The 11,260-nt window shown below is 34.4% G+C and overlaps 1 pseudogene; it reads right to left on the bottom strand.

Annotated features, from left to right (window-relative positions):
* Positions 1 to 8,951: 8,951 nt before the first annotated feature.
* LOC115850046 (proteasome maturation protein pseudogene) lies at positions 8,952 to 9,461 on the bottom strand (annotated as a pseudogene).
* Positions 9,462 to 11,260: the final 1,799 nt, after the last annotated feature.

Raw genomic sequence — 11,260 nt, 5'->3', positions numbered from 1 at the left:
ACGGACATTTTTCGCTATACTTGTGACACTTCAACTCATAGATAATTTTAATAGTTCTAATTAATCAAATCTATTTGTACTTAATGTCTCTTTCCTTTTACTGTTTACGAATGAATCTGTGATATGTATTTGTAAGATAACAGCATTTTTCAAGTATTTCAACTAATAAAGCTCTAGCTTCTCAAAGTTTAAAGACAATGGAGCGTCACACTTTTGATGAATATTTATCATATAACATTTTGTTCCTTCATGTAATTTACTAAACCATTTCTAATTAATCGTAAATGTTCAACTGAAGCAGGAGACTGTCTGAAAGGTAAAGGAGGGAGAAAACAATGCTGCAAGCTGTCATGGTTTTACTAACAAGAACAACACGGAATATGGATGACATTGTAATTTTAAAAGAGCCATTTTTCTTTGCTTTCAAGCTTATTACTTAAATTAATAATGTTTGGGGATGTAATTTATATTACCCTAGTCATTTAAGACATCAGGAAATCACAGTGATGTGGTGCTTTAGGAAGATGATGAGGCCATGTGATAAAACTGTAAAAAAGCTGACTTTATGCACTGCTTTTTCACATTATCTTCACTTCTGTAACTTTTTAAATTAAATTTCAACAAAAATGTCAAATCCAAAGTGGTTTCCAATTCCTCATCTGCCTTTTGTAAAATGGTTCGGTTTGTGTGCTTTGGGAACTACTTATTACAATATGCTGCTGAGTCTGCAACTCCAATGCAGTCAGCAGTCTGGAAATTTTCTCAGATCTAGACCATTTAATGTAATGTTTTTTGCCTTTACATAGCCCTATTTTTTATTAAGTGCTTGCTAAACTTAGGGTTGACTCCCTTCTTTATATTAGACCTAATATGAGTTCTTACAAAATACAAAGTGAATTTCTATTACCCAGAGTTTTAGAAGCCAGTTAAAAGAGGTTTCTATTATACTTTTTTCTCTATTTAAAGCAGTAGTACACACCACTTAGATATTGCCCAATGCAGTTTGTGAAATTTCCAAGAAATGTTTTTGTTTTTCATATATCTGAGCAGCTTTGAAGCTCCTGTGTTTGGCCTGATAAACACAGAATTTTCCTCACAAACAGGTTTCTCGTCTTAAGGAGGGTAGCCTGCTTATTCTAAACTCTCTTAAGGCAAAAATGAAAATGATTATGTATATGAGCATAATTAAAACTCTGTTACTTCAGAGATGGTTCAAGATGGCAATGTGCCTAAGGAGGCACTCCCAGGGAAAGTAAGCAGGGAGACACCATGCTTGAGCACCCCATTGGCCTTGCTACAGTTCAACAAGACTCCCCAGAAAGGGGAGCCCACATTTGTGCAACTGTCATCCAGGGGACACATCCAAATCTTGTCTGGAGAGCAGGGGGAATTATGACTGTGGTCTCACAGGACGGTATATATCTTCAAGCTTTTAAAGCTGCTGCCTGAGGATCTGGCATTCAATCAGCCTGAAACTAGGTGTTAAATGAGATTCCTCCCTTTGGACCACTGACAGGTCTTGGCACACCCTCAACAATGAGGCCATACCAAGAATAAATCATGTAGTATAGACAACCAGAAAGATTCAGGAGATAAACAAGAGCTAGGGCAGTGTCGATCAAGAAGGATCATCACCTGCACAAGGCCACTCCTAAAGACTGAGAAAGATAGCAGTTTTGCCCAATATAGAGAAACAAACACAGAGAGCCAAGCAAATGAGGAAAAAGAGAAATAGTTTCCAAACAAAAGAACAAGACTAAACCTCAGAAAGAGACCTTTTTTAAAAAATTAATTACTTTTTTTATTGGAGTATAGTTGATTTACAATGTTGTGTTAGTTTCTGCTGTATAGTAAAGTGAGTCAGTTATACATACACATATATCCACTCTTTTTTAGATTCTATTCCCATATAGGTCATTACAGAGAATTGAATATGCTATTCAGTAGGTTCTTATTAGTTATCTATTCTATATATAGTAGTGTGTATGTGTCAGTCCCTGTCTCCCAATTTATCCCTCCGCTTTTCCCCCTGGTAAGCACAACTTGGTTTCCTACATCTGTGACTCAACTTCTGTTTTGTAAATAGGTTCATTTGTACCATGTCTTTAGATTACACATAAAAGGGATATCATACGATATTTCTCTTTCTCTGACTTACTTCACTCAGTATGACAATCTCTAGGTCCATCCATGTCACAGCAAGTGGCATTTTTTTAATTCTTTTTTATGGCTGAGTAATATTCCATTGTATATATGTACCGCATCTTCTTTATCCATTCTTCTGTTGATGAACATTTAGGTTGCTTCCATGTCCTGGCTATTGTAAATAGTGCTGCAATGAACATTGAGGTGCATGTATCTATTTGAATTATGGTTTTCTTCAGACATATGCCCAGGAGTGGGATTACTGGACCATATGTTAGCTCTATTTTTAGTTTTTTAAGGAATCTACATATTGTTCTCCATAGTGGCTGTACCAGTTTACATTCCCACCAATAGGGTAGGAGGGTTCCCTTTTCCCCACACCCTCTCCAACATTTATTGTTTGTAGATTTTTTGATGATAGCCATTCTAACTGATGTGAGTTGATACCTCATTGTAGTTTTGATAGAAAAAGATCTTAATGATATGGAGATAAATTACCTACCTGATAAAGAATTCAAAGTAATGGTCAAATCTGCTTACCAAACTTGGGAGTAGAATGGATGAACATGGTGGGAACTTCAACAGAGAGTTAGAAAATACAAGAAAGAACCAATGAAAGCTGAAGAATACAATAACTGAAATGAGAAATACACTAGAGGGAATCGACAGCAGATTAGATCATAGAGAAGATTAGATCGGTGATATGAAAAAGAGGATAGCAGAAATCACCCAATTGGAGTATAAAAAGAAAAGCAATTTAAATGAGGATAGCATAAGGGACTTTGGAGACAGCATTAAGTATACTAGCATTTGCATTATAGGGGTCCCAAAAGGAAAGGAAAGAAAGAAAGGAGTAGAAAACTTATTTGGAAAAATAATGGTTGAAAACTTCCCTAACCAAGGAAGGAAACAGACATCCAGGTCCAGGAAGCACAGAGAGTCCCAAACATGAAGAACCCCAAAAGAACCACATCAAGACACATCATAATTGAAGTGTCAGAAGTTGAAGAGAGAATTTTAAAAGCAGCATGATAAAAAAAGCTAGTTACATATAAGGGAACCACCGTAAGATTATCAGAGGGTTGTTTTTCACACTTTATTGGAGTATAATCGCTTTACAATGTTGTGTTAGTTTCTGCTGTATAACAAAATGAATCAGCTATATGTATACATATATCCCCATATCCCCTCCCTCTTGAGCCTCCCTCCCACCCTCCCTATCCCACCCCTCTAGGTTGTCACAAAGCATCGAGGTGATTGCCCTGTCCTATGCACCAGCTTACCACTGTATGACAGACTCTAGGTCCATTCACTTCACTACAAAGAGCTCAGTTTAGTTCCTTTTTATGGCTGAGTAATATTCCATTGTATATATGTGCCACATCTTCTTTATCCATTCATCTGTTGATAGACACTTAGGTTGCTTCCATGTCCTGGCTATTGTAAATAGTACTGCAATGAACATTCCTTTTATTTCTTTTTTCTTCTCTGATTGAACATGTGGTACATGTCTTTTTTTGAATTACGGTTTTCTCAGGGTATATGCCCTGAGAAATCCCAGTAGTGGGATTGCTGGGTCATATGGTAGTTCTATTTTTACTTTTTTTAAGGAACCTCCATACTGTTCTCCATAGTGCCTGTATCAATTTACATTCCCACCAACAGTGCAACAACATTTGTTGTTGAAAACTCTGCCAGAGCAACACATAGGATATTTCAGATCACCAGCAAAGAAGTTAGAGAAGGAGAATGCAATACAAAACAAACAGAAACACAAAACAACTTACTTTTAGCTTATACATATAGACCAACCACAAATTTAACTTTCATACAAATTAAATATGGCTTCTAGTAGTCTTCAGGGATCAAACTGCAATTAGTAAATTCATACTGAAACACTAGGAGGTAGGCTGCACCTTGATTTGTACAATTATAACAAACCACAGTTGGCTTCTACTCTGGCACTGTCTTGACCTAGTGCTTCATTTTCTCATCTAGCTACTGTTTATGCATGAATTACCTGAGAGACATGGCTTTGAATGACTTAATTTAATAAAATTAAGTCTTTGACTTTTTTTGGTCAAAACAACTACCATTAGCAATAATGCATTTTGAATTACTATGTGGGAGTGTGCCCTAGTGTTACATGACTAAAAAGCATGCCTCAGTACATAAATAAATAAATAATTTTGCTTTTACTCTGTGTATACAAAATAAATCTGTTGAAATAAAATGTGTATCACTAACTTCCTCTCTGTTATGCAGTTTCTCAGTATTGATGGCAGTGATCTCACTGTGGCCTATATGATAGTCTGTTCTCCAACAACAACTTTATTATTAATTTTTCTTAAGCACCATTTTCAGTTGCCATTCCTACCAAGACTTTTCATTCACTAGCTTCTATTTCATACCTCTCTAATTTTTCAAGACCCTCCCCAAGCAGACCACTCTCTATGTTTACAGTATAATTTTCTCCTGCTTTGTGGAGCCAATGTTGTCACCGTCTCACAAACTCAGTATGCTCATTTCTTTGTGGAGAGATTTATAAGCTTATTTTCCTTTGCTCTGAATTCCCAAGAGCCTTACCTTCATGTTTATGAATCTTACCACTTTTTAATACCTAGCTCAATTCTTATCTCAAATACTCAAAGGGAGCTTTGGCTTACCACACTGGCTATAATAACTTTCTCTTCTGTCTCCAAATAAGCGAACTGTAGAGGAAGGGCCAAATTTAAAATAATGACTGGTCATACAGTGTGTACTGTTATTTTGGGTGTATTAGTTTAGCTTGTTCATTGGATGTGACAGTCTTGGGTAAGGACCAAGATTTATGTAATTTGCTTTCTATTTAGGGCCTGGGGAATGAGTGCTCACTATCTGCTCAGTTCCTGTGTGGAACATGCTTATAATTTAAAAGGGAAGAAGGGTAGAATATGGTTTCCTGTAAGAGTTATCTTCTTCTGAATTCCAACAGAAGGAAAATTATTTTGGAACAACCCAAAATTAATTCAATTTGTTTATATTCTCCGACAAGATGACAGATCTTTAGACAAAGAGTTTTGTTTAATCAAAACACCAGCCTCAAATGAACAGTAACAAAATCCATGTTGCTATTCTGTTTAGAATAGGTTTGCCTGCTGTCATTCCCAAATATCCGTGATTAGGAACACTGAAAGACAAATGAAATGCAGGACATTTCACAAAATTGTAATGGGGTTAATATCAGAAAGCATCAACATTCTATTTCTCCTGTTGCTTTTGCAAGTAGGGTGTTGAACACAGCCAAAGCAATTTTAGTTGCATTTAGAGTTAGAACCATTTAGATTACTCTTATATTTTGCTAATTGTTAGCTCTAGTCACAAAACTACATGGAAACTTCCTTGAAAGAAGGAAGTGGATGTATTTTTTTTTTTGTTACCAGAACTTTTGGCACTGTTCCTGATAAGTATTAAGATTTTTAGTATAGATTGATGGTGACTGCTTGCTTCACTATCTTTCTGTTAGGTTCAAAACAGTGAGAACATATAAAGTTTTACTTGAGATATTAACAAGTTAAATAGAAATACCTTTAATCATATTGGTTTCTATAGGACGGTAGACTTAGTGTTAGGGTTAAATATTAGTAGAACAAAACATTTAAAAATATACATTTTTTAACATCCAGCACAAATATTTAAAACTAGGTTTAACACAGTGAAAATAATGTTTATGTAGTAATCATTAGATTACTAATTAATATGATCAGGTAATCTACTGGCATTTGTTCTCTATGTGTTATTTTGAATTTCTTATTTCAAATTCATAATGTAAGGACATGGTCATTGTTTCACAACATTGATCCAATCTATGAAGATACAAATAGAGTAGAAGTAGAATGGGGAGAAAAAATTCATATAAATAAGATGATACAGAGAATTATATTTAATTTTCCTTTACACATCATGAAATTAAAATGAAACTATGTGTTGAACTTTTGAAATATTTTTCCTTAAGATACTATTGTCTAAGGGAGGTTTTTTTTAGTCTTTAAGAGTAGCATTGTTCTTAAATATTATGTGTATGTAAGTGTGCATATAAATGTTTAAACCGTAGTTTTCAAGGGTATATAATATGATTTGACTCTTTTTCTATGGAAAAAAAATAAGAAAAATGGTGTGCTAATTCCTCTTATTCTTTCTTTCCTCCTAAACTTTTTTTTTTTTCGTTTATATTATTCAGCTGCTTCTCAAATCTCTGCACTGGAAAGTTTCACTCTTTCTTAGATATTTAAAAATAAGAGAAGGAAGAAAAGTTGGTACTGCATTTCCAATTCAACCTCATTAGAACCACTAAGAGAGTGTACTCACCATCTTCATCCTTGTGGATGCCCTTCTGTTTCCTTTATACATGGACACAGCTCGGATGTGTATAATATTCTTCAGTTATGTATTAGACATATATTGTTGCCATAACAAATTACAGCCAATATTAGTGGCTTTAAAGAGTAATATTTATTATGTTGCAGTTCTGTAAGTCAAATACTCAGTGTTGGTCTCATGGGGCTAAAAATCAAGATGTTGACAGGAAAGTTTGTATTTTTCATTTCCTTGTTCGTTCTGGTGTTGGCAGAATTTAGTTCTCTAAGACTAAAGGACTAAGGTTTCTGGTTTCCTTGATGGCTCTCAGCTTGGGGTCCACTTACCTCCTAGAGGCCTGTCTCTACTTTTTGTACATTTCCCCCAACATCTCAGAATTGGCAATGGGGCATTAAATGCTTCTCCTGCTGGCATCTCTCTGACTCATTCTTCTTGCCTTCTTTCATTTTTAAGGGCTCATGATTAGATCTTGCTCACACAGATAATCCAAAATAATCTCCCCATATCATAATCCTTAATTTAATCCTGTCTACAAAGTCCTTTTTGCCATGTAAGGTAGAATATTCATAGTTTCTGGGGATTAGGGCATGGACATCATTGAGGGGCCATTATTTTCATTCCCAAAGGTTATATTTTCTATTCTACAAAACTTGGGGGCATTGTTCCAATGTTTCATATTATTGAATATTGCTGTGGCGATCTTGAGAACAGCTTGATTTTCTTACTCTTGAAAGATCTGTTTTTTTCAATCAGGATTCTCGTAGAATTATTTCTTCATATTTTAGTTTTCCTAAATTTGAAATTATGATCATATTTTAGCTATTTTCCATAAAATTCTATCCATCTATTGACCCATCTATTATCTAAGTTTTGGACATTGTATGAAATTTTCCAACATTTCAGGAAAATTTTTTATTATATATTTGGATATCTTTTGTATTTCATTTGTTGAATTTTCTAACTTCAGATCACCATTATTTTTATTTTGTATTATTATTGTCCTCAGATCTTACCTTCTAACTCATCTCTGCATATTACTTTTGTATTTAATGTGATTATGAAAATCCTTTGTTTAGTTGAATAAGTTATATTTCTATCCTGACCATTCTATTGGTAATTTATTTATTATTTATTTTATGGTGCTGCTTTGATCAATTTGTACCCTTTCTCTGTAATCATAATTTATACTCACTTCTGTTGCTCTATCTTTTCTTCTTTAAGCTTTAATTTAGTGAATTCATTGTTTTGTTAAGTTTTATAGTACAAAGTACTGGAAGGAATTTTTCTTTTAATTTTTCATTATGTCTTCAAGTTTTAAATGGACTATTTTAATATATTTTCATGAGTGTTATTTGTTTACATATTTAATATATTTGCATGATGCCATTTATTTTTTCTTGCTATGTTACATTTGGGTAATTCTGTCTACAACTGTTTCTTCTAAAATACTGTGAGTGAATTCTCCATTACTCCTTTCTTATCATTACATACTTAAAGTCTGAAGGTTGGGTTTTGTGTTCTGTGCACTTTTATGTAAATTTGACATTTCCTGGTGTGAGTATGACAAATACACTGAGCCCTTTGCTTTTGTTTTCTTTTTCAGTAATTCAGTTAGAAGTCACTTCACTCTAATTAAAGATTTAGTTTAGTTTGCTCAATCATTTAAAAGTGCTGTAACATATACCTCATTAAACTTGTTCTGGGTGGTGCAGTTTCTCTTTGTTTTTTCACTAGTCTGTCTGCAGTTGCCACTGTTACTTTCTCCTCCATCTCCCTCAGACCCTCCCAATCAGAGAGGAAAAGGCCATGGTATTCCATTACTACCACGTCTCTTCAAATATGGGAGTCATAGTTTCTCAGGATTTGCCTAAATGACAGCTTGGGAGAGGTGGACCGAGGGTTGAGAACTCTTCTAAAAATGTCAGCTTCTTCTGATCATCTTCATTTCAAGTTTAGAAGAGGGAGATTCTTAGAACTGGAATCACTTTTTCACGTTTACCTAGAGATCAGCAGTCCTTACAGATTCATCTAAAGACTCAGGTCTTTTCCTACATCTTTAAACTATTCTCTGCTTGTGTCTACTCATTTCTCATTTGCTTCAGTCTCTTCTTCAGGATCATAATTATCATCCATTAAGCTCAATACCTCTGATCTTATTCCTCATCATTTGTCTTTTTTTTTTTCTTTTTCTATATTCTGGAAGAACTTTGTTCCAATCTAATGTAATTCAGTTTTCTATTTTGTGGTGATTTTTTGGACGTGAAGCTGATCTATATTATAATTTTCCCTTTATTATTTTTAGTTCCCTTATTTTATTTCATTAGCTCATCCATTTCTCTTTTCACTCTTTTTTGACTCTCAGTCAGCTCACCTTTTATCTTTGTTTTCTTATTTTATTTTATTTTATTATTTATTTATTTTTTCTCATGTGCCAGTACTTTTAATGTGCATGTCAAATTATAGTAAAAAACGACTATAAACAAGATGCAGCCCCTCTATTTCCATGAACAGCGCACTGCATTACAGTAAATGGAGCTTATATTCAACCATCAAATGTGGTTCTCCCATTAGTTCACTTTGTGATGGGTCATTAAGAATATCTTCAAATCCAATAGTCTCATCATTACCCCTCAAAATATCCAATGAAAGGTTTGAGCTTGGAAGAAAAGGAAGACGCTGAACCTGCTGCACTGCGTTGAATTCCATTTGTAGTTTTAATGGAGCAAATAGACCTTGGATGTTTCTCAGTGTGGAAAAGTTCATTTTATCTTGGTTGAGCTGGAAATTTTTTTCTGATAATTAAAGAGGATGACTGGGCAAAAGTTCATTTTTCACATAAGAAAAACCTTTTCGAAGAAGATCATGACTTTCAAAAGTTCCACTTGCTGAAAGTTCAGTAACTGGAATACTGTCCTTTAGCTGAGATCCAAGTTCTCTGGCATTCATCTTCAACTCACTCTGCGAACTTGTTTTCTTATTTTAAATATTTCCTTGTTTATAAACTTCCTGCATTTTTTTCAAATGGGAGCAAATTAGGTTTAAAATGTGCTTCTTTAATATATATGTATTTTATATAACATATAAAATAGTATTTATACATAAATAATAAAATATATATCATATTTAGATATTTGTAATAATATTTATTTTTAGATTATAATCTTTTTTCAGAATTGTTTATATGATTGTTTATTTCTTGTTTATACATTTTATCTTGGAAAAAATAGCTGTTTATCAATGTAGATGTGTTCCTAACAGGAGTTTTGGAAATTTCTTATTAAATAGCCTTACTATCATCTCTGCCACTCCTTCTCCAGATCTCTACTTCAGGTGCCAGGTGAGATTGTTCCTAGACTTCTCATTGGTGACACAATCTCCTTCATAAGGGAGAAACTCTGTTGCGCTCAGGGGAATCCTAATTCCCTTGCTGGCTTTCATATAGCCACATAATTTCAGGCTTCCATTACCAGTTTCTTTTAATGCTGGTAATTCAAAATAAAGAAGGACATTTTAAATGATGTACTCTAAGTATGTCCCATGGCTCATTCTTTTTAAAATCCCTAGCTCTACCTCAATCATGGAGTGTTAGCAGGGTTCATTTTCAGGAAAGTTTATATTTATTCTGAGACACTGCAGTGCTTCCTCAGTTGAGGAATGTGTCTTTACACAGATAACTGTGCCTGATTTACTTCTATCCTATCTGTATGATATTTCACATGACATCTTTATAATACCTGAGATGTGGATGGTGTTCTTTTCTCAGTTTCAGTGATGATATAGATATTTTCATCTTTTCATATTCCTGTTGTGATTTCTGAAAATGTGTCTCTTCTAAATTTGTTATCTTAGCTGCAAGTTACAACCATTTATTTTTGTTGGATCTAATTTTTTAGAAATTAAATATGGGATCAGTTTTTATTTGACAAAAAAAAAAGATTAAACTCAGAACTAATATTTTATTTATTTTTTTAATTTTTTTTTTGTGGTACGTGGGCCTCTCACTGTTGTGGCCTCTCCTGTTGCAGAGCACAGGCTCCAGACGCGCAGGCCCAGTGGCCATGGCTCACAGGCCCAGCCGCTCCGTGGCATGTGGGATCCTCCCGGACTGGGGCACGAACCCCCGTCCCCTGCATCGGCAGGTGGACTCCCAACCACTGCGCCACCAGGGAAGCCCCAGAACTAATATTTTAATCAAATATTTTAAACGTTGAAAGAGAGGCTTCTCTGTGGAAATTCAATCTTAATCAATCACAAGAATGAAAAATAACAGAACAAAATATTATTATAAATTGGTAGGTTTCTAATGTGAAATTAAAATTTTTATACATATTACAAAGTAATTTTTAAACTTTTATCCTATTACAGACTGAAAATTTTCAGAAAAGACTTAAAAATCTATTCAACAGATATTTTTAAAAGCTTCTTCTATGGGTCAGATGCATTTCTACAAGAGGATCAAGACTGCAAGGTCTCTGGTATCAATATACATGCTAATGGAGGAGGCTAGTCAATAACCAGATAGTGCTAAGTGCTATCATATGTGAAGTAAAATGGAGTGGTGGATAGGAAGTGACTGTTAGAGTACACAATACTGGGCATATGATCAAAGAAGGTCTCTGTAAGAAAATTATATTTGAGTCAATACCTTAATTATAAGGGGGGGGGTGAAGACAGACAGCAGTGCAAAAGGCTGGTGTGGATGGGTTGTGGATGTAGGGATATAGCAAAATTCTGAATTAGAGGAAGATAACACATGTAC

Source organism: Globicephala melas, chromosome 16, assembly GCF_963455315.2.
Source record: "Globicephala melas chromosome 16, mGloMel1.2, whole genome shotgun sequence".
NCBI classification, from domain to species: domain Eukaryota; kingdom Metazoa; phylum Chordata; class Mammalia; order Artiodactyla; family Delphinidae; genus Globicephala; species Globicephala melas.
This window is presented reverse-complemented; position numbering and strand designations above follow the sequence as displayed.